Here is a 25,244-nt window from a genome sequence, read left to right as displayed (position 1 = left end):
TAGTTACGTATTGTTTCCCATTGGACCCAACCAGTTCGAAAATAGTCGCTCCTTTTGGATATCAGTCAATCCTCGCCTTTATTACCTCACACCCGTTTTCATAGTAAATCTGTCAAAACTTAGACAATCTGCCTGTCGTGCTTTTGCTGTTTCCCTGGATCTTTTCCGTTGTTTTTCCAAACAAGGAGCAAAAAACAAGGCACCTACCAAACATTTATTGAGGTTGCAAAGCTCATTTGCCAAGGAATGTTTGAAAAGGCAAGTGAACCACCTCGAATCCATTGTGAAATAAACCTAGCTATTTTATTATACAAAATGTTTAGTTTATTTTGTATTTTTAGTTTTTGAACTTCGATTTTGTAATGTACATTGAAGTTTTTTTAATTTGCTTTTTTTGAAATCAATTTTTTTAAAACTTTGACATTTTGAGTTTTTCTACTTCGAAATTTGTCTAATGCTCATACTTTATTTTAAGTGGATTTTTGTTGTTTTATATTCTTAGATTTAAATTCTAAATCTCCTGAACTGAAAAATAATTTCAATTTCTAATGTAATGCATTTCAATTTCTTCAAAGGCTATTTTAAATTTTATATAATTTTTGATATTTCCTAAATTTTGAAAGTAAAAAAAAAATTTCCAACTTTAAAATGTTTGTTTTTTTTTCATTTCTAAACTTCGAAATGGATGAGTTTGCCTTCTCGTACACCAGTGAACGAAAAGGCTATATATTACTTCAAACGAACTTTGGATAAAGGCTGAGACCCATTGTGTTATATACCAATCGACTCAGCTCGACGAATTGATATGATGTCTGTCATGTGTGTGGTATGTGTCTGTATTGCGCAAAATAAAATTCACTCATCTTTAGCACTTATCTTGATCCGATTTGTTTGCAAAAGTTGCATTCGACGGAGAATCCTATCTCAATGTTTCCTTTGAAATATGGCCAGATCGGATTATGTGATCAAAGTTTTGCCAAAACGATTACACGCCAAGAAATTCTCACCATTTTTTTTAGTATATCTGATGTACGAGAAAGGCACAAACACCTAGGTGGATCAACCAGCGTTTTACTTTTTCAAATCATTTAAATTTATTTAAAATTCTATTTTTTTTTAAACTTTTAGTTTATTAAATTCTAAAAAGTAATTGTCTAAATTAGAGTTTCATTAAAGTTTAATAGTTTTCATGCTCATGAATTTTATTTTTTGATCTTTTATCAAATTTAGATTTTTTCATTTTATATTTATTTTAGAAATTAAAAATTAACTTTCACTTTTCATTTCTTGCTTGTTACTGTGCAAAGTGAGGGAGTGATATAAGACATCTCTACGATCACTTCGCGCTTCACTTTACAGTAAGAAGTTAGAAATGACGAATGAAATTGAGACGTCTCTCTTCTAACCCCTTATTTTCTCACTCTTTCAAAAGCCTATTCGGCCGAATGTCCTTTTCGGCCAAATGATCCTTTCGGCCAAATAACTTTTTGAAATGATATTTCGGCCAAATGATCGTTTTCAGCCAATGACCTTTAGGCTAATGACTCTCGACCAAACGACCATTTCGCCAAATGACCCTTTCTCCTAACAACCTTTCTGGCCAAATGATTATTTTGCCAAGACCTTTCGGCGATATGACCTTTTCGGCCAAATGACGCTTTTGGCCAAACGAACATTTCGGTCTAATGACCCTGTCAGCAAACGGTTCATTCCCTATTTGGCCAAACGCCCTATTCGGCCAAATGTCCTATTCGCCAATGTCCTATTCAGCCAATGACCCTTCGCAAAACGACCTTCTTCGCAGACCTTCCGCTAACGACGTTCGCCAAATGATTATTTTGCCAAATGACCTTTTCGCGCAATTGACGCTTTCGGCCAAATAACCTTTCGGCCACTACCCTCGGCTAAATGACCGTTTCAGCCAATGACCTTAGCCTAATGACTCTGACCAGTCTTATTCGGCCAAACGTCCTATTCGGCCACAACACCCTTTTCGCTCAAACGACCCTTTTCGGCTAAATGGACCCTTTCTGCCTAAAAACGACAATAATAGCTAGCTGAAGCCATATTAAAATTAGAAAAAACTCTCAATCATATTGATAATATTACATTTCAAAAAAGTGGTAGATATTTCTTGCAGAAAACTCATGAAGGCAAAAAGCGCGCTTAGCAATGCAGCTCTGAACAACAGTACCATCGCGTCGCTGATCAGCATTCTAGTATGGAGTGTCTGTGAGACATAAGTGTAGCGTATTTCCACTAGGAGCGTTTTGCGTCCTCGCGAAATGTTAGATGTTTCTACAAATATGGAAATTTTCGCTTTTCCTACACTCTCATCATCTATTTTGACACTTTTTTTCGCCCAACCTACATAATTTCACGTCAATATATATGAATACCTGAAAGTTTTGCCCTGGGGCATTAGCCTCTTCCCTACAAACGTTCCTTCTTTGCTCGGAGAAGGAGATTCGAATGTCAAATGTCAGCTAAATGTCAACAAGGAAAAATCCATACGATTTGACAACTTGGTACCCAAAATATTGGTGACAGCAGAACAAAGGAACCTCGAAGCGACAATCTTTATCTAGTAACTAAATATCTTTTATTTAACACTACGGGGGCCTCTTATTTCTACCATCAAGAGGAATTTGCACTCAGTGGTCTAAAATATGAGCCGTCAAACTGTGGTCCAAAATACCCCTTACACTAGCACAGTACTTTTTTTGCGCCACTTCTATATGTTTGTATCGAATCGAGTTGTGATGACGTTCTATGCTAAGGAAATCAAATGTAAATAATAAACGGGCTTTAGTTAATTCTCGATAAAGGAACAATAGATGAACTGAAACGTTGATAAAAAGTAACACCTCTTTTTTGAACATATAAAATAATTCTAAAAATATTTGCTTTGCAAACGGATTTGTTTTAACTTTCCAATTATTTGTCATTATTCAGAATTTATATTTTTCAGTCTTTCTGCCTAGCGGTAAGACGCCGGCTCAAACAAGACCATGCTGAGGGTGGCTGGTCGATTCCCGGTCTGCTAGGAATTTCGGATTTGAAATTGTCTCTGACTTCCTGGGCATAAGTATCATCGTGTTAGCCTATATATCGATGCAAAATGGTAACTTGCTAGAAACTCGCATTAATAACTGTGAGTGTAATGAACACTAGCGAGGCGGCAATGTCCCTGGGGGATGTAATGCCAATTAGAAAAAGAGATTTTTTCAAGTTTCAAAGCATTCGAAAATGTTATCAATTAGGACCTCTATAAATCAATGTTTCATAATTTAATATCGACTCATGAAAGCAAATAATTCCATATTCCATTTCTCTTGAACATCGAAATTTACAAATTTCCTTATTTAAGCTTTAAAATTTGATATTTTTCTTACTTTTTGAAATTTACTGATTTATAAAATTTTCAGTGTGATAAAAATTTTGTAATCTTTGACTTTTGTTTTAGACCTCCAATATTATCATTCTCTTCTTGTTTCTTATTTGTTTTATTTGAAAATTCATTACATTGAAAATTTGAATTTGATTTTAACATTTTCAAAGTCTTATACAGTCAACCTCCAGAGTCGATGTTTAGACTGAATCGATATGGAAGAAATTTGCTATTTGAAAAAAAATCTGTTATCGATCAAAAACTTCAGATTTTTATTCATATTGATTTCCATGAGTCAGGTTTAATATCGACTTTGATTGATCAGATAGTCCTTCCGCATCTCGATATTGAAGATAGGGTATGAGGAATACAAGGAAAATTGAAATGGGTACTAGAAAGGTCTAAAGCAAAAAAGCTCGTTGCTATGAAAAACGACAACAAACTAATGTCATGTATTAGTTATTGATATGTTTGTTATTGTCCAAAGATGATCTAGTAGCCTGGAATTTAAAACATATCGACATACTGAGGTGAATCCAGAAAAAATGTGATCAAAAACATCGAGATAGACCGATATCGAGATAGGAGGTTATCGAGATGTAGAATGCTCAATCTATATTGATTGAAGGGACCGAAGAAAGCATCGACATAGAGAGATATCGAGATACAGAACATCGAGATGTAGAGAGTCGACTGTAACAAGATAATCTAACGAAGTTTTACAATATTTATTTGTTTTGTACCAACTGTATGAATGTTAAAACAAAATTCTAAGAACTTTCAAGACTATTATAAATATCGCTAAATTTATTGTTGTAAAGCTCTGAATCCAAAGCAATTTTGTTATAATCAACTCAAACTTGACCAAAATCCCACTTGCATTAATTTGTTTCATCCCCTTATGAAAATCTGATATTTATACATTTTGAACCATTTTGAAATTTCAAAATTTGTATGTACTTTAAAACGATTTTTTTTATACATGAATAAAAATTCATTACTGTTTTTTTATATTTTCGAAAAAAAATTAAATTGAAAAAAAAATGTTAAACATCTTCGTATCTTAGAATTAAGGAATGAATCGTGAAATACGATCCTTCCTAGTATTGGGTTGAATATCAAAAGCAACTTGAAAAAATTGAATCTTGAAGATTCAAAATTAAATTTGATTTCCAAAACAGTCAGTGGCAAGAGGGAATTACGGTTTGCAATACTGAATATCAGAAATCAACAAATCATCTTGTAGCTCGTTGTTCGTTGAATTTATAAACGAATCAAATATGAAATTCATTTTATCATCGCTTGATTTGGTCTTATTTCATCGCATATTCTTTAAAGTTTGAAAATCATTATCAAGCAAAACAGTTTTTCCTAGCTCAAAGCTCAAAACTGCAAAACCATACTATTTTTTTAATTTTAAGCTTTGCATGGCATAAGAAAAACAATTTCCAAAAATGTTTTTTTTACTGAATAACTAAGATATTGAAACTAATGGGCTTTCCTTTCTTAATATCTTAGATTTGCTGCTACAATGTAAGGTCTGAATAGGAACTGATTATGGCACAACTGTTAGCATAATGGTTTCCAATACAACGTAAGTTTTGCAAAACTCTAATCTGAGATAAGAATAACAATTGAAGAGTGATATTTCTTGTTCTTTTTTAACACATTTTTTACAACAACATGAAACACAAATAGCACCATAGAAAAGCATATTCGACGAGTTCGGCTCCACAAACATGAAGCCACCAAGACATGGTTTTATCGGTTCATTGTGTCGGTCTTCGACCTAAATTTCATTGTGTTCATTATTATTCGCGGAAACTGCATTGCGAGACTGGTACTGGTTAATTTTTTCAACACAAATGGAAGCAACTCGTAAATCCCATCACATTAATCGACGCACCGATCGACGCTGATTCATCGCACCAATAGCTGATCGTTTCGGCGAAACCACATTGTACGGAAAGAATCACAGTCACAGCGATGACTAACTATCACTCTGCCAAGTAGAACATCACGCGGACAATGTTTTCCACAATATCTTCAGACACGGCACTATAAATCACAAAGAATTCGCTCAGGGTTCCGTTTCTGCCGCAACAGCGTCGTAAATCACAACGCATATCCTCTTGCTGATTACAAAGTGGGTAACAAGTAGGCATCCCAGAACGCATTTAAATTAACTAAACCGTGTATTAAAGACTTTAACTTCCGTTCTGCACCATTCCGGTTCCAATCCATTTGAAATCACTCAAATTCCTTCATTCCGTAATTTTCCTGTTTGGTATTCTCATTGCATTTTCACTTTCCTCGTAAGTAATTATAAATGCGTGTACGTAAATACACAGCGTAGCAGCCGCTTCAGCGAACCAATCACACCTCTTTAATATTGAGGCAACCTGATATTGAGCGCACAAAAACCCTGTCACGGGTAAAAAATCAGAATAAATTACATAATACAGCTTCCAGAGCCGAGAGCCTTACCACTATGCGTCACGCTGCAGCTGCCGCCACTCAGATTTAGTCTCACTTCTGATTGTTATTGCGTGCTTCATGAGGCGGGACTCCAGTAGTAACTTTTGGCCACTACGAAAAAAAATCACTACTTTGCGCCTCATTGGCGCTTTTAGACTTTCACATTCTCGAAGTGCATAAAATCAAGAAGAAATTTCCAAAACTAATTTGATGGGCACTCAACGGTTACCGGTTTCCCCTACTCTTCAGAACCTACATCAGACCAGCAACTCGTACGTGAGAAAATTAAATTCTAATCCACTCTGAGCGTACTCCCCTCATTTCGGTTATATATGACTATTCTCATAGTCGAATCATTCTGGCAAAACGAGACACTTCATCTGAGGATAGAATTTTCCCTTAAAATATAATATACAACCAATCATGTTTTGTTTGGTAGATATCACTAGTCCAAATATCACGCTCGGCAATCTTCGAAAAAATGTCACCTTGTACTCGCGGGGGACGTCATTTCTATCCGAGTGGAGCGTAAGAAATCCAACTCACACATCAGGCACGGGCACCAGGACAAATTCCTTTCTATCCATGGGCGATAGCAGAACGATTTCCATCATGAATTGTTCTGATGGCGGTAAAAGAATGTGGGAAACGCTCATGCGTCGCGACAACAGGCTCTGAAATCACCGACTGAGGTGACGGGTATGGTAATATCTGAACCGATTGTCTGGCTGCTCGGCCCCGCTTGCCTGCGCTAACGGTGATATTATGATGATGACGAGGAGCCAGGCCAGTGTACCATGGGTAAGGTTGTATTCCGAAAGATTTGCGTTTTGTCGTTCAACAGTAAATTATGTGCTATTAATTCATGTAGACACGTAGATGGTAGATTTTCTACTGTTTGGGTTCTTATACATTTGCCAGTCGATTTGAAAGTTGAAAACCGAATGATTAGCACTGTCCGATTTTCCACGATCGATAGGAAATTACAAAAAAGCAAAACATTTGAAAGACCAAATTTTAAACTTCATTGCCCCTATCGTATACCCTCACGCCACACCCTCAATATCCACCTCTTTCTGTCTATACACTAGTAGTAGTCGTTGCTCGCCGATCTGAAATGGCAACCAGCGAGCTTAACGCCGTGGTGGGTGGCAATTGAGACGTTCATCGAGCAATCACCAAACCAGTTACGTTCCATAACGGTAACGAAATGATGATTACAGATATAATAAATCCACCACAGGATAAGGCGAGTTAAGAAGTTTATCTGTGCGGATCACTGGAACCAAAATTTACCATCACCAACTCTCCAAGCGAAGAACAATGGATGAAGACAGTGTGGAACGGAATCGAAGCACGGTTGTACGCGCTTTCTTCGATACCTGATGCACAAAACAACACCAATTGAACAGTGTATTTGGAATTTGGCGTTCCATGTCTGGCAAAAATGCCCATAGGTGCAGATCGTGATTTAAAACTCATAGAGAGCAGTTTAGACATCTCCTACGTTTGAGGTGCCACAGTGCGGTCAAGGGTTGTGGATAATCTCTTGCATGATTCATTGTCGGTTTGATTGAGTTTGTACCTTTAGGGAACGACCCAAGGTCAGCTCCATGAAAGCAAAGGTCACTACGTGAAAGGCATATGTGAGCCATCTACGTATGGGATTCAGACTTGTTATCGCTTACAGAGGTGGAAAACTTCTTCCCAGAGCAGCCAGGACAGATACAGATGTTACCTCCCTAGTGTAACCAAGGCGTTTTTTCGGTCTTTTGGATTGTTTTGGCTTTTGAAAGCGGTTTTTAAGATTTGAACTGATGATGAATCCTGACTAATCACCAAGAAAATTGAAGAGAAAAATCACAAAGGGCTATTCTTACCTAAGACGTGGGGTTAAAAAACAAGAAAATCACAAATGATTCTGGTACAAGATATCGATTTCTTTTTAGTTTTCGATGAAAGAGCATTGGACATTTTTCTATAATACCCTAGAAATAATGTGCCGTTTATCAAAATTCTCGATGAAATTGTCGGAAGTATTTTTGGGTATATTTGGGAACGGTTTGAAATTTGGGGACAGCTTAAAAAATTGACATGCTACCAGTAAATGTTTGACGCTTCTAGTCGATTTTTTAAGATTTTTCGAAGCATTTTTTTAACTGCTTAAAAATATTAAAACTCAAACTGCAAACGAGTATTTTTTTTCTAATTATAATAAAAAAATATGATGAAAATTTAAATATTTCTAAATCAATACTTTGATGCTTGCTTGAAAGTAATTCTTCCGCAAAAATTATTGAAATTATGGATAATCTCGCACGAAGCTAATTGACATGGATTAGGATTTTTTCAAATTTTTTAATTTCTCTTCAACGTGTTCTACCAATGCATGGGTATTGCAGAAATATGAGGCTCTGATGAAAAATTATTTTTATTTGATCTTTGAAACATTTTTTTTTAATATTTTCAACAATATTCTCAGATTTTTTGTTCCTACATTTTTTACGTTTTTCATCGACTTTCTTCTCACTATTCAACAATTTTTATGACATTTTCCGCCGAATTCTTTTATAATGTTACTACGACATATCAGAAAAAATGGTATTTATTGACGATGCACCTTTTTTATTGTTTTTCATTATTTAAGATACTTTTGAAATTTTTGCTATTTTTCGACTAAGGTTCTGGCACTTTACGAACGTTTTTGAACGTTTTTGAGGAAATGTTTAATAATATTTCAGACAATATCTGGTGTCAAGAAAATAAGCTTGTGATCAGCGTTCCAAAACAAAAGCTGTGATGACTTTCCAGCCTGCTCCAAGGATCCGATCACATCGATTACTTCATCGATAACTGTCATTTCTCAAGAGATTGGAATTGGGCAGAACAGATCTTGGCGTTGTATTGGATTCAAAGCTCAGCTTTCATGCCCATTATGCGTCGATCATCTCCAAAGCCACCTGCTCACCTTGGCTATGTGACTAAAATTGCAAAGGAATCTACTGATCCACATTATCTAAAGGGTACTGTATTGTTCTTTGTAAGGTCAATTCTCGAAAGCTCATCCATTGTATGGGCGCCAAACGACATAGCATGGAAATCGGAGAATCTATGGTATCCAAAACGATTCATCAGGCTCGCATTGAGACATCTTCTGTGGCGGGACCCTTTATGAATCTTCCCGTCTATCCCGAATGATGCCAATTGCTTGGTCTTGATACCTTGGATCGGCGACGGTAAATTCAGCAAGCGTTACTTTGGCTTGTTAAGTTGCTGAATGGAGAAATTATCAGTTCCTGCATCTCCTTTCGTTGATTGGATTCCGCGTACCTCAAGAATGCTGGAGACAGCGGATATTAATGTACACTGGATTTCATCGCACCTCTATTTGGTTATAACCAGCCCATATGCACCATGATTCGTTTGTTTTCATTCGATTGAAGCTGTATCTGATTTCGGAATTTCAAGCATCCCAGTTTAGAATCGATTAAAATGACAGAATTTAATTCTTAAGCTTAATATTCATGATGAATAAATATGAATATTAGCTTAAATTAGGCTCTGTGTTTAAGACTAAGTTCAATGTCAGATGAATTATAAATAAACAAATAAACAAATAAATATGAAAAAGTATATTTTTTACATTTTACGACATTTTATTTTCTATATTTTCTGTTTTATTGAAGAATCCGATGGAATTTGATGCATTTTTCGACAAAACAACTTTAGATTTTTTTTAATTTTTGTTAGATGATTTGTATCAATGATGATGATTTTCAATTAATATTGATTTTCATTATTTTCAAAATAAAATTAATGAATTTGAAACGAATTTACACTGATTGACATTTTTCGTGTGATTTGCTACACGATTTTTATTGAAATTTTATGGCATGTCTATTGACGATGCTTTTATTTTTTCAATTCGAATTGAAAATTTCTGATAGAATTCAAGAAAAGCCCAGTAAAGTTTTTTTTCGACGAAGCTTGATTCAAATTTTAAAAAATTCCGAATTCTTGAAAAAAAAATTGTGAAAAGTAAGTACTGGATAGGTGAATTTCAAGATTTTTCGACGAAATTTTCTCAAAAAAACGAAGGTCTGATTTTTTTTATTGTGGATTTTGTCTTGACATTTTAAATAAAGTTTGCTTTAAATTTTTCGAAGCTAATTTTAAAATTTTTCTGACCGCATTTTCAAACTTCCTAAAATTCCAACGAGTTTAAAAAAGCTATAATTTTTTCTAATTCAGGCGATAGCTGGAAACATTTTTGAACGATTGTTCTTTACTTTTTGACATTTTTTTGCCTTTCTCCCACAACAAAAGCTAAAACCGAAAGGCTATATAAGGATTGCTTCTCCAAAAAGAACTTTTTATAGAAGGCCTTGAGTCACATAGTGTTATATACCGATCGATCTCAGCTCGACGAACTGAGGTTATGTCTGCATGTGTGTATGTAAAAAGTGCGAGAGTGTATGTGTGTATGCACAAATTTTGTAGACACACTTTTTGGAACTTCAGCATCATCTGATTTACTTCCAAAACAAGTTGCATTCGACGGGTAATGCGGGTCCCATTGTTTGCTTATTGAAAATTTCGCCTGACTGACGTTGCATTTCGGAATTATTGAAAAATCATTGTTTTTTCCCAAGAGTCCACCCTTGGAAAAAAAAGCTTTTTGACCTTTCTAAATGGTATTTTTTCAATATACTTCATAATGCAATGAAAAGGCATCATCACTCGCTAGGTGGATTCAATCTGAGTTTTTTGCCTCTTTTTTGATTTTATGATGTTTAATGTTAGATTTCGTAAATTTCTTTTGCTACGGGTTGATAAGTTTGAAATTTAAGAGATATTTTTTAGTCTTTTGTCGGAATCAAATGTCATTGCTAGAATATTCTTGACCAAATTTATTTTCTTAAATTTTTGATGGTTTTTGAAAACAAATTTACATTTGTATAGGGTAAAAGTTCCGATAGTCGTAAGTGTTCGGTAGTTGTGGTAGTACGGTATTCTTCAAAATTCTCTAAAACTAAACGCAAGTAAACCCTACATTTATCAATCAATTAGTTAATCAGTCGAACCCGGAACCGAACCAAAAACATCTTGGCTAGCTCTTTTACGTTGAAAATATCCTCAAAATACTCTTTAATATTTTTTTCAGTCTGTGCACCAATAGTTAGGGAAAGGTGTTCCTAAGTAGTTGCGAGTCTCGTAAGAAAACAATGGGACTCTGCAATTATAGGAAACAAAGATTATAAATATCGCAACTATTGGAAACACTGTACCAATAATTGAAGTTATAGTTTCAAGGTTTATATATATATATATATATATATATATATATTTTGAAACGGAAGCATTTTTTTACTGTTTGGAAGCGAAGAGCCTTTGGATACATATCAAAGGTTAGTGGAATTAGATTTCATATTATTCTTGGGATAATGAATATTGATGCAGTGGAACGTGCTTAGTTCCTCCAGTATTGGATCACGATTACCCTAGGTATGTTTGAGCTTTTTCCTATTTTTATACAAATTTTGAGCATTTCACGACGAAGTTTTAAAATTCTTTGAATATATGTAAGCTTCATTTGAAATTTTAGCGTTGTTTATTGAACTTTGAGATGAAATTTTCTGACGATATTTACAAATTTTTGATGACGTTTTTTTTTAAACTTAGATATTTTGACAAAATTTGATGAATAATTTGATAATTCTCGAGAATTTCCTCCGGAAGTTTTGACGGTTTGAACAACAATTTTAAAACATTTAATTCTTTGCGATACTTCTTGACATTTCTCTTGTCGATTTTTTATAATTTAAATTTTGATAGAGATTTTAGATGATATTTAAATCATTATTATTTTTCTAAATTGTTAATCTTTAGAAATTCAAAAAATAACCACGTTTATGAAATGTGTAAGCTAAAAAAATGTGGTCTGGTGGACCTCTCCAATTTGTTGACTGTATGTATAAAACGTTTGAATTTCTCATTTTAAAATAAAAAAACAGTCACATTCAAAAGGTTGAAAATGAAAAAAAAACAGATGTTCTGATTATTGGGAAACATCTTTAAACTATACTTATTTCTTTAAACGATGTTCTGTAACTCGATATTTTCTTCTACTAGATGAAATCTAAAGTCCCTTGAATTTCGTGCATACTGCGTTACCTCTTCGTAAGTCGATACCTCCCTTTACTCGATACATTCACGTAAGTCGAAGTACTGAATTTCTCAAAGCACCATATCATACGATGTCGGGTCATTTGATCGTAAGTCACTTGGACCGAAAAGTGCTAAAAAAAAACTTATATATTCTAAGTAACGAGTAGTAAGAATTACATGAAGTAAAAGCAGTGAGAAGTGAGGAATAAGATATTTTGCACATCTCATAATAGGAAGTAGGAAGTGAATAATGAAAAGTGATAAGTGAAAAGTGAAAAGTGAGAAGTAAGAATTGCGAAGTAAAAAGTGAGAAATTAGAAGTGAGAAATTTTAGAATTGAGAAGTGGAAAGTGAGAAGTTAAAAATGAGAAGTGTAAAGTAAGAAGTAAGAAGTGAGACATTTCGCACATCTCATGTAACATAGGAAGGAATAGTAAAAATGATAAGTGAAAAGCAAAAGTGACAATTATCAGTGAAAAGTACAAATTCGAAGTGGAGAAGTATGGTAAGTGAGAAGTAAGAAATCAAAAGTGGGAAAATAAAAGTAAAAAGGGAAAAGTAAATCGTGAAAAGTGAGAAGTGAGAAGTAAGAAAAATGAAGTAAATATTGAGAAGTGAGAAGTAAAAAGTGAGAAGTGAGAAGTAAGAATTGAGTAGTGAAAAAGTAAAAAATTTAGGAATGAGAAAATTTGAAAAGCGAGAATCTGGGTGGAATGAGGAGTGAAAAGGAAGCGAAAGTTAAAAGCAAGAAGTGAGAAATGGAATGAGTTAAAGATCAGAAATGAGAAGTGGGACAAATTGAAGTGAGAATTGTGAAGTGATATGTGACATATGAAAGGAGAGATAAGAAAGTGAAAAGTAAATTAGAAAGTGAGAAGTGAGAAGAAGTGTGAAATGAGAGGTAAGGCGAATTGACAAGTGAAAAGTGGGAGATCGTGAGTTAGAAGTTGCAAAGTTTGGAGAAGTGAGAAAAAGCAGAATCGAACAGGTGAAAAGTGGAGACGGTAAGAAATTGAAGTGAGAAATGCGAAGTGAGAAGTGGGGAGGAGAAGTAACGAATTATTAGAAAAGAAAAGTACAAAAAAGCGTAGTGAAAGTGAGAAGTAAAAGTGAGAAGTGTAGTGAGTAATTAGTAAGAGGGGAATTCATATAGTGGAGAAGTAGTACAGAAAAATTGATTTTTTTCAACTTAATCTTTATTCTTCTCATCATCTCCATCTTCTATCTTCCTGCTTTCCTTGAGAAAATATAGTAGGAAAATTTCAAGAAGTTATGAATGAGAAGTGAAAAGAGAAGTTATAAATGAGAACATCTCCAAACATTTCATTTCTCATTTTTCAGTATTTATCTCACTCACTTCTCACTTAATAAGAAATCAATTTGAATTATTCGTACAAACGTATATTCAAATAAATGTTATTCTGTCGAATGACCCTAAACCATATTTCTGCATGTTATGAAAGGTGTTTGATATTTGGGAAGAAAACAGGTGTTCTCTATTCTCGATACCTCCCCTAACTCTGATGGTCCCCGTAATCATCAAGCAGCGGAGAGAATTTTCTGAATCTGATCAACTGAAAAAATCTGTTCATTCGATCAAAGGTTGCAAAATTGGTCCATTGATTTGAAAGTTATGTCGGTTTGATTTTTTAAAACGCGGTTTTTTTTACCACCCTATTCTAATAATGTTCATTTAAGACCGAAAATAAAAAAAACGTATTCTAGCTACTTTCGGTAGAGATCATTTATACATATTTTGAGCAAAATCGGAGAATATTTTGACGTAGGACTTACGTCTTTCTTCTTACTATACTGGGTGTCATTTAGATTTTTGGAAATCTGAGAGCGTTGCTGCTGGAAGGGAAGATTTTGAACGTTACTAAAGTGCCTTTTATCTTCAATGGATTTTTAAGATTATACATCAAATCGACTCGGGAGTACACTCTCCAGCAATTTGCGTATTTCTATTGAAAACTCAAGATTATTAACGATAAGCTATTGAAAATTTTCACCCTTGTCAAATCTAGTAAAAATTTCATATGTAAATCAATCCTCGTGCGTTTCTAACACGGGACATCAGAATGCGATATGCCTGCCATGGGCCTTCAGGTCTATCGGAAGATTTTCTTTGTGTATAAAAGAAGTTATGTCTGCCGTGTGCGAGTCATCATAATTCTGTGACAGCAGCGCGTACTGACGCTTTGCTGCACATTTTTCATTTCGTTCGTTCGTTCAGCTGTGGCCACTTACACAGCGAGCATTGGCGCAGTCACCAGCGGTAGAACTGCCGGTGTGTTCCTGCGAATATGCAGCAAAGGGAAGTGGGCGCATTTTTTTTGTCATTCTGTGCTTGATGATGGTCGGATGCAGTGGGGTCTCGGTTGCGATGGATGCAATCGCCCATCGTATCGCTCGGAGGCTAGAGGACGATGATGGCTGAGGCAGCGAGGGCAGCGGTGATGGATGAAGAAAGAATAAATTAGAGAGATTTGATCTGCTCATCCAGGTGATTGGTTTCTATAATCCACATGATCCCAGGTATGGGTACGGGCCGTATCATATGAGCCCGGACCATTTTATTTAAGTTGTTGCTTGGTACTAAACGACACGTGTACATACAGTTCTGATTCCCCAGCAAACAAAATCAATCTACCATACTGATGAAAGAAAATAAAAAATTTGATTAAAATAATTACTTTCATTTGTTTGCAGAAGGCATTAACAATTAAAAGATGCACAATCAGCAATTAGTGTTAATATCCATTTTAGATTAGAAAAGATTTTTCGCCGTATTACTTGTAAATGTTTTAAAAAAGTTCCTAAAACATAATTTTCAATAGAATCACTTAAAATAAACTTTTGCATTTCTGAGAAATTGTACTATTAAACTTGATGTAGACTTATTAAACTTGACGTAGAGTTTGGAATCAAAACATTGAATAATTTTTCGTTGACGTATTAGTACCTCCTCTATTTTAGTTACTGGTCTGTTACTGCTCCTTGACTTGTTTTCATTGTTATTTGTGATTTTTTTCAGCAGTAAGCACGCATGTTAGCAAAAAAGAAGTAACGAAATTGGTGTCTGGTATTTCTTCTTTGCTTTGGGGGGCCTCCCTTAGCTGTGCTGTAAGACGCGCGGACTACAAAGCAAAGACCATGTTGAGGGGTGGCTGGGCTCGATTCTGGTGCCGGTTCAGGGAAATCCTTCGGTTTGGAAATTGTCTCGACTTCCCTGGGCATAAAGCTATCATCGTGTTAGCCTCATGATATAATGTAAATGCAAAAATGGTAACCCTGGCTTAGAAACCTCGCAGTTAATAACTGTGGGAAGTGCTTAATGAACACTAAGCTGCGAGGTGGTTTCTGTCTCCAGTGTGGGGATGTAATGCCAATAAGAAGAAGAAAAATTTCTTTGTTTGGAAAACGTAAGGACAGTTCCCTAAAATAGCAACATTTTGCCCACGTCTGAAAATTTTGCATAAATAGAATTTTTGGAAACTTGGAAATACTTCCATTAATAAAAATATATATATATAAATGACCTACATTTGCTTGAGTAAATAATAGCCTAATAGGTGTAGAAACAAAGCAATTTAATTATATTTATTAGTTTTAATAACATTAATTATTAATTTTATTAATAATTAGTCTTTATTTCCAAAGGTGTTGGATAAACAAATTGCTTTAATAATTCTACACAGCATGGAAGTTGTCAGTTTCCAATATCAATACCTATAAATCAAACCTCCATGGATGCAAGAAAGTAAGAAGTTAAATGTAAATACGTTACGTTTATATAAGTCCTACGTCTACTCGCGGGTTATGTTTAAGTAACATTACCCATTTGCTCGTTTTTCTTCGACTCTTTTCTTTTTCATGAAATCGTTGATTGATTAAACCTTCATTAAAGTGCTGTTTAATACTTTTCCACCTTCAATGATTTGTATAATAAAATGTTTTATGGTAAGGTAAACAATAAAATGTTTTATGGTAAGTTGGGGCATTTCTTTTACCAACAAAAATATTGGGTCTGAAAAGGGGGTCTGAATAAATGTGATAAAACCCAGTTCATTACTTCCAGCGGTGTGTGGGATGCGATCTGTGCAAGAATTTGGAACGTTTTTACAAAGTTGTGTGATAAAAATCACCCTTTGATAAATTTTGAATCCGTTTGAATAAAGTTTGAACCAAAGATTACACACTAAATAAGAAACCTTACTGAAATTATTCAAAAATATTTGGCACAGTAAAATTTTTTTTCTTGTATCGCTTCAACTTCTGCCCGCATATCGGGCAAGTTGAAACACTGCGCATTATACAGGCACAAGCTTATATTGCCGTGCTGGGGAAATAAAAAGGGAGAGCTTTCGAAATTTTTACATGCTTCATGTTTTATTTTTTTCTAGAGTATGTGATACTATGAGAAAACGTAGATAAAGAATCTCGAAAGTAGACCATGTAGTTTAAATATCATTCCTCCTCATCCTTTTTTTAAGCAGAGATTGTAGGTATTCTTGAAAAGAAGGAGGGACAGAAATTTATTGAATTTATTTTCAGAAATGTGGGCTTATACGGAACAGAGTGAGCGTTTGCTCATGTTTTTAATCGGACGCAGAACAATTTGCTTTGACATAACTTCGACAAAATAAGTTTTAATCGCTTTCCAAGGCTACTTCCTATAGATTATCTTCCTCATCTAACTTACTATTCCTTTCCCGTGACGCTCACGAAGATGCAGAGGTTTTCTCGGTCTCTGGGTACGTCAAAAAATTTAAAATTTACATTTTGCCAAGGGCGAAAAGTGAACAAAGGCAGGGAGTGCTTTAGAAGCTGTAGTCTTCTGGGTATGACAGTCAGATGGTGCGTTTAGGGAAGTAGTTTGCTGAATATACCAGAACATTCGGTCTTGTCTGGTCTAAATTACAGCTTCCGTTTCAACTTACCCCGCATTTCAACTTACCCCGGTGTACCTTAAAGTAATGTTTTCGCGTCACCTTGACGGCAATAACAAGCGATTTAAAGTAGAAACTGATGGAGAAGGCTGTTGAGTATTGATGCATTCTGTAACCCTCGTCCATAGCCAAGTTAGCCGTCACAGTAAGACAACACTCAAGCGTGCATTCTCTAATCGTCATATCCCAAGGTTGAAATGGTTTCCAGAAATAGAACCTAATCACCAATAACCGGTCACTCCGTACCTTTGCCAAGCCACCCTTTACTCACCCGGCCAAACCAGTCAGTCAGTAGTAGTCGAACTCCCACCAAAGTGGGTGTATTTTTTCGATTCGTTTGTTTGTCTCCCACCACATCACATAACTGAATGCACCAAAGTAGGAACAGCGGAGCACATTACAACAACAACAACAACAACAACAACAACTCGACCACCTCGGCAGAGCGTTATCAAATATGACGCAAAACGAGCAAAACGGTTGAATGGCTTGCGCGGAACAAATCAATAGCATGTTTGTTTCACTCTTTTTGGTTGGTTATTTTGTTCTCATGGCCTCCCGCCGCCCAACCACCCGCCGGCGAAATGGGAAAAGCGTTGCCCACCTTTGTGTGAATGAAACTATGGAACCCAATTTGGTTTGATTCATGTTTGTGCACGGGAGCCATACCAACATGTTAGCGGGCGAGTCGAGGAATGCACAATATGTTGCATGCCGTTGCACGGTTTCCGATCGGTTGAGGGGGAACTGGTCCCTAACTAAAATGGAAAGGTAAACTACATCCAGTAGGAATGACAATGTTTTCCGTATTGATTGCAGGTAACGACCTCTCTCTCCGCGTTGTGCAATATGGGTAGTACACGGTTAGATGGCTTTACCCATTAATGGGTACTGTGTTATTGTTGATATTATTCCACCGTGAAAAATTTCACCCATTTTCTTGAAAAAGTGCCACTACCCATTTTAATGAGTAGTGGCGCTTTTTGAAGAAATGCGAATTTTCACGGTGGAAATAATATCAATAATAAGTACAATGCAATCAATAATGCAAAGTCATCTAACCGTGTAGGGCAATTTTGTACAGTGAGAACTTTCCCATTCCTGGTAGGAAATATTCGGTGAGGGTCATCCTTCCGTGTTGTGAATAATTGTTTCTCCATGATAAAATTATGTGAGGTTTTAGAAATGTTTAAAATTCAAAACAGACAAACCTTCAACGTCAACGACCTCGTCGTTTTGGTTGAACGATTTTCTCTCATCAGACTCACAAAAACAACAGTTGATGGGTTCTAATTTTCACACAATGTTGCCTTTACTACCAGTGAGAATCAGCCCAATTGGGCTGGCTAAGATGGCAATGATTCTATCAGTCTAAAATGTGCAAACAAATGTTCGAATTGTCGATTTTAATTTGAGCTATGTTCTGTACCGCCATTAGTCGGTTTTGTGATCTATCAATGCAACAGAACTGTTCATAAAATTCCCAATGCACCTTTATTTTGGTAAAAGATATCCAGTTATTCGAAATTACAAGTTTCCATCCAGAACATCCAAACTAGCTACAGCGGTTCGTTTTCTTATTACCCCGGAAGAAAGAACGCAAAGAAGCAGCACATAAGAATGCAGCCCAAACGACTAAACCCATCCGAAGCAAAGCCGAAGAGGGGGATTTGCTAATTTATGCTCTGGGAAATTTTCACACGACCCCTTGCGTCCCTTCACATTGTCGATTGTTTTCCCGATGCAGATCGTTCGAACGACAAAGACGTCGCTGCACAGCTTTCCCACTGCTCTGAATAGAGCCGAGCACATCTTTTTAATCAAATCGCATATTAACAATTTCGCCTTCCTCTGCTCTACACTAGGGGTTCACAAACAAATGACCTCTGTAAATTGTTTCAGAATGTTCAGAAAGCTGGCGACTGATAAGAATTGTTGTGATGAATTAATGAGATGTTGTTTAAAAACATTTTTCAGAAAAAGTATAAAGTCGAATTCGTGAGCTACCAAAGTTAAACCATTTATGTTTTCTTAAATTTTCGATTGCATATTCTGGAAATTCTATCGCACGGTTTGAAAAACACTCCCCTTCGCTACTAGCTACAGTCAAGTCAAATCCACACGAAAAAGCTTTAGGGGGTAATCGGCAAGTTCGCTGCAGCATACTTCCACTGTTGAGAAGACGACGCAGCAGCAATCGCTAAGAATAAGAAACGCAATCCGATCCGAAGGGGACAATTATACTTCCTATTGTAATCCATCAACCGAAGACCACTCGATGGAATGAATTGCCGTACTGCTTGCTTGCTCTCGTTAAAATTGAGATTTTCCCAAGAGGGTGACCATTATTGGGACGACCTCCATCCGTGCACAGATCGAGAATAAAGCGAACTGACGAAGGGTTATTAATGAGTTTGGGACCGCAGGATGTGTGATTTATGCTGCGCGATTATTTGTGCGAGTGACAAGTTTTCACCTGTGTGAAAAAGGGGTTGTCGACGGCTGTCATGGGAATCGAATGGAGTGGTTGTGGGAGTTGAAACGTTTTTCGTCAGTCAACGAATGCAAAACCAAATACAGTTGAATCTACCTATTCAAAATACATCAAATTTGTATTAATTTAAAACTAACAATTGAAGAAAAACAGTTGGGAGGAACGAAACACAATTTGATACAAATGACCGTAAATCAAAAACTGTGTTGAGAATTGCATTCGTTATATTCCCATAAAAAACAACACCACGGGACTGCTATCAACAATTCATTTATGAAGTGAAATGATTGCCTTTCTGTACAACTTTGTTGTACAAAAACGGCGAAAAGATAACAGAAACATATGTGGTTTCCAAACATTTACTTTTGAAGCGACAATTAAAATTTTTTTGTGTATAACTGCCTACTCTATTATGAACCAAAATGAGTCAAATCCATATTTAATTGATTCTCCTTCAATATTTCACACATATCGCAACATAACTATTAATCGACTCATCATCCGAAATCCGTGAGGAATCACTTAGCTGTCGCTTTCACTGAAAGCATTTCGAACTGCATCACACGCAACGTAACATAGTTTGTTTTATCCTCCACAGGCGGAAGGCCCAAATGCCGGCGCAGTGTTTAAATTTGTTCAACAAATTGATTGGATTGATGGTGATTCAATATTCGATGTAACCTCGGCTGCCACACGCTGCCATAAAGGGTTCATCGTCTTGCTGGGTTTGCTTCATACTCGCACAGTATCATGCTGTCGATTTCACCACGAAAAAATAAATCGACGGTAGATTCAGTCTATCTGATCTTCCATGCTATTCAGTTCAGTAAATTGGAGTAGCCAATATCAACTGTACGGTCATCTATGCTCTGCATATGTCCCAGCACTAATACCAAATAATGCTATTTGATTCCTATTACAAACATTTGTGCACATTTTCACTTTGGAAGTCTTTTTGGTACATGAATAAAAATATATCAATCGATCAATTGTTTCTATCTAGTAATAGATGAATAGAAGTTTCATGTAAGTGCTTGATAATCATATTTTAATGATTGTAACTACTAATTCTGAATGATTTTATTCTGCCAAACTTTGTCTCAAATGTTAAACATGCGTAGTAAAATTGTCTCAAATTTCGTTATCTTTGGGTTGATTTTATCACATCCCAATAAAATTTGCATTACCTACTCATAAACTGCTTTATATTACTGAACATTTAGGCGAAAATTCGTTTGGAAGAAAATGTCTACTTAACAAAATGAGTCGTTAGGCCAAATGATTATCCGACCGAAAAATGTTGTTTGGCCGAACAGGTCATTTTGTTGGAAAAGTCGGTGAGCCGAACAGTAATTTTGGTGGAAATGCAATTTCGGCAGTATGACGTGTTCGATCAAATAGCATTTTCAACCAAATGGCATTTTGGTAAACGACCACACATTTTGCCCAAATGCCATTTTTGGCCAAATGGTCCTTTGAACGCATGTCGCTTTCGACCAAATGACATTTTCGTCTATTCCTTTTAGGCCTATTAACCGTTTCAGCTAGAGATCCAATTTGACCAAATGGAATTTGACTTTCAGCACAACGGTTTATTCGGACAAGTGATACTCGCCCAAACGACGAAAGTTATCCGACCAAACGACCCTTCTCCGTAAAACTCCAAAGATGAAACCGAGCGGTAAACGGCGCTAAGAACTGACTGGATCCAGATTCAGGAGTGTCAGTTGAGTTGCCGAATAATACTCGGAAGGACCGGTTGCAGAAAAATTCTCCTCCAAATTCTCACACATACGAGCTTTTTCTCCCATCACCCGTGAAAGTCTTCTGACCCTATATATGATTGATTAGGTTAAGAAATGTTTTCCCTATTGATGAACGTTAACAGTGGCTTCCAGTCGTGAATAATAGCGTTGACAATTTTATTTCATCGCCAACGTTTCGATCCGGAGATGATATCTTCTTCAGGGCTTGATGGCAATCAATTTCGAGCTAGCCAAAATTATCAACGCTATCATTCTCGATTGAAAGCCACTCTGAAAATCCACTAAAAAATTCCCTTTTAACAAGCTTTTAGCAAGGAAATGTTTCCGGCAATAGTCGATCTTCTCGCTTGCGATTCTGCAGGAAGAACATTGTGCTGGAGTCTTTTCGAACAAAATCGCCTCGCTTCGCTCATTCGCCGAAAACCAATTTTGCGCAATCTTTGTTTACAATTGTGCATATTATCCATTGTTTTGAGCGAAGAAAATAATTCAATGCGTTAAACAAAGACGAATGTGTAAAAATAATGCAAAAATGCAAATCGCAAGTCGTATCATGGACGATTATCTGTGCCATGAGGCCAGTAAGATTTAACTCGCGCTTGATTCGAATCGTGGATGAGATTCAAGAATTAGAGTTTTTACCAACACTGAACGCAATTGAGCTTGAGAAATAAGGCCGGAACGTGAGTTTCAATCGAAGCGTGGGTAGATGGGTACTAGAAGGGGATAATAGTTGCTCCCAAAAAGATCCGTGTTTGCCTAACAATTCGAGAGTAGGAGTATGGAGCTACTGACTGCGGTAGCATCGATGGATATAGCAGCATGTCCGTTGAAGAAGCTCTCGGAACCATCATTAAGCTCCGTTATCGAAGTCTTCGACAACGCTGTAAGGATCAATCCTTGATCCGCCATAGACCGGATGATGCGCGTTCATATCTCCGAAGAAAAGGAAAGTGACAGAAGAATTGCTATCGATATCACTCATCGTCTCCTTAATCCCTGGAATGGAACCAAGTGTCGACTATGGTAATCGGCGTACTACCTCGTAGAAAGACTCCTACATCGGGAAAGTCTTGACTGGTCTATGTATGGTGCAGGGTTTGCAGAAATCACGCTCAATAGATAATCATAACAACGATAAAAGAAAGGCAAAAATTGTTCCGAATCATATTTAGCCATGATAACAAATTTATCAAACTTGTATACAAGTGCGAAAAACAGAATCGGATAGGCAGCCCTCACAGAGAAGTGATGATTTTCGCTTTGTTCTCGCACATTTTGTGTTAAGGACCGCACAGCTGTGTACAACAAATTAAAATGCATCATCAGAACCAGTGCTCCCGCGGTTTAGAGCTTTATGAAAGAAATTAGTCATGAGGTACAGCCACCTGAATCAGTTCTTTACCATGACAGCTTGCGAAAAGAATCTCACAGAATGCTACATATCGAATATGTACACAAAGATGATGCCGCAGGCTTCGTGGAAGGCCGCGTACACAATAGCTTTTGAAGTTAACCTTCTGTCTGTGCTCAAAAAACTTACGTTGTCTGTGCTCTGGGGTCAAATTATTTAAATTGAAATTGCTATAACTTTTTTAATGTTTGGCCGATTTCGGATTTTTGGGACTATTCGAAAGATAATTTAATCATCTTTCAGATCGTTACCAAAGATTGACTTTTGGTGGGCGGATACATCGCGGGGAGGGGTTTTAGTGAACAAGGGTACAAAAACAGTGATTTTTCATGATTATTTTAGTTATATCCGAAAACCCTACCCATTTTGAACTGCACCTTTTTTAAAAACGTTATGCAGGAAGGCGTGTGCTTTGGCATGAGGCGTTGATAAGTTTAGAACTTGGCCGCCAGGTGGTGGTATATTTGAATTCATTATTTTAGACTACTCAAGTAATTCCGATATATAGAATTTTCCTCAGTGCAAATATTCTTATCGCACAAATCTAAAATTTGTTAAAATGGCGTCTTGATCAAAGGTTGTCTAGTGGGAATAATAATTGAGAATTTTACTAATAGGCGGAAAATTGGCTGATCTTTGGTTACACATGTAGACCCAAAGGCCTTAATTCCAAGGTTTTCTTGGATGACCTAAAACATATTATGTGAACACATTCTATTATTTGCAGCATCGCTGGAGCAGGTTGAATATAAAGAAAACTTTTGATTAACTCTACCACAACATTCATGTTTGTCAAAAATGCTACAAACCAAAATACATCAGATCTCACATGGAACAATATACTCAAATATAACAGTTCACTAGCGCTGCATCTTGGAAGAAGTGCTTATTATATTGAGCACCACTTTGTAGTCCTGGACATCCTGAACAACGTTGCCGAATACAACTTGGGTGTAGGTATGAGGGATCTCAAGCTAAAGCAATATTTCAAACATGCAAGAATATTGCAAGCACACTAGCGCCGCCTATTTGTAAATTTCCTAATTATTCATTCTGTCCCATGACAGTCCATTCCTATCAGACGAACTTTTTTGAAGACGTCATCTTTAAAAATTTCAAAATTGTGCGATAAGAATATTTACAATAAGGAAAATTCCATATATCGGAATTACTTGAGTAGTCTAAAATAATTAATTCAAATATACCACCACCTAGCGATCAAGCTCTAAACTAATCAATGCCTCATGTCAAAGCACACACCTTCCTGCATAACCTTTTTGAAAAAGTGCAGTTCAAAATGGGTAGGATATTCAGATATAAGTAAAATAAGCATGAAAAATCACTGTTTTTGTACCCTGTTTTACGAAAACCCCTCCCCGCGATGAACCCGCCCACCTACAGTCAATTTTTGGTAACGACCTGAAAGATGATTAAATTATCTTTCGAAACAGCCCCAAAAATTCAAAGTTGGCCAAACATTAAGAAAGTTATAGCAATTTTAATTTGGGGTCAATTTGACCCCAGAGCACAGACAACGTAAGTTTTTGAAAAAAGTACACTGTAGTGCATATTTTCAAGATTTTTCAAGCGAATTTGCACCTAGGAGACAGATCTCGGCGAGTTTTATCAAACTACTAAAAATTATGAGAATCGGTTGAAAACTAAAAAAATGGCAGCCACTCAAAGTGGCCTGGGGTCATATTGACCCCAGAGCACAGACAAAAGGTTAAAGAGGACCTGAAGGTCAGCCATTAACGACGCAGCGGAGAACATCGTCGGGTATATGGGTCGAAGTCGCAGAACGATTGGTTCGACGAAGAGTGCAGACAGATTCTGGAGGAGAAGGACGCAGCGCAGGTGGTCGCGCTGCAGCAAGGTACCCGGCCGAACGTTGAACGTTATAGACGGAAGCGGAGACAGCAGACCCGCCTTTTTCAGGAGAAGAAACGGCGCCTGGAAGAAGCGGAGTGCGAGGAGATGAAACAGCTGTGCCGTTCTCAAGATACACGCAAGTTCTATCAGAAGCTCAACGCATCCCGCAAAGGCTTCGTGCCGCGAGCCGAAATGTGCCGGGATAAGGATGGGAGCATTTTGACGGACGAACGTGTGGTAATCGAAAGGTGGAAGCAGCACTACGAGGAACATCTGAATGGCGCTGAGAGTACAGGCAGTGAAAGTCAAGGCAGCGGAGGAGATGACTACGTGAGTTCAGCGGACGATGGAAGCCAACCAGCCCCCACCTTGAGAAAAGTTAAGGATGCCATTCAACAGCTAAAGACCAATAGAGCAGCTGGTATGGATGGTATCGGAGCTGAGCTCATCAAGATGGGCCCGAAAAAGCTGGCCACTTGCCTGCACAAACTGATAGTCAGAATCTGGGAAACTGAACAGCTACCGGAGAAGTGGAAGAAAGGGGATATATGTCCTATCTACAAGAAAGGCGACAAGCTGGAGCGTGAGAGCTTTCGAGCCATCACCATCCTTAATGCCGCCTACAAAGTGATATCCAAGATCATCGTCCGTCGTCTGTCACCATTCGTGAATGAGTTCGTGGGAAGTTATCAAGCCGGCTTCGTTGACG

General features: G+C 36.8%; 1 protein-coding gene across 6 annotated transcripts in view; it reads right to left on the bottom strand.

Moving 5' to 3' along the window:
• The window catches only part of LOC134212145 (protein numb), a 248,052-nt gene that overhangs the window by 125,450 nt on the left and 97,358 nt on the right, over positions 1-25,244 (bottom strand). The window lies entirely within an intron of this gene.

The sequence above is a fragment of the Armigeres subalbatus genome, chromosome 2 (genome assembly GCF_024139115.2).
Source record: "Armigeres subalbatus isolate Guangzhou_Male chromosome 2, GZ_Asu_2, whole genome shotgun sequence".
Classification (NCBI taxonomy): Eukaryota; Metazoa; Arthropoda; class Insecta; order Diptera; family Culicidae; genus Armigeres; species Armigeres subalbatus.
The sequence above is the reverse complement of the archived record's forward strand: the minus strand, read 5'-3'. Positions and strand labels throughout refer to the sequence as shown.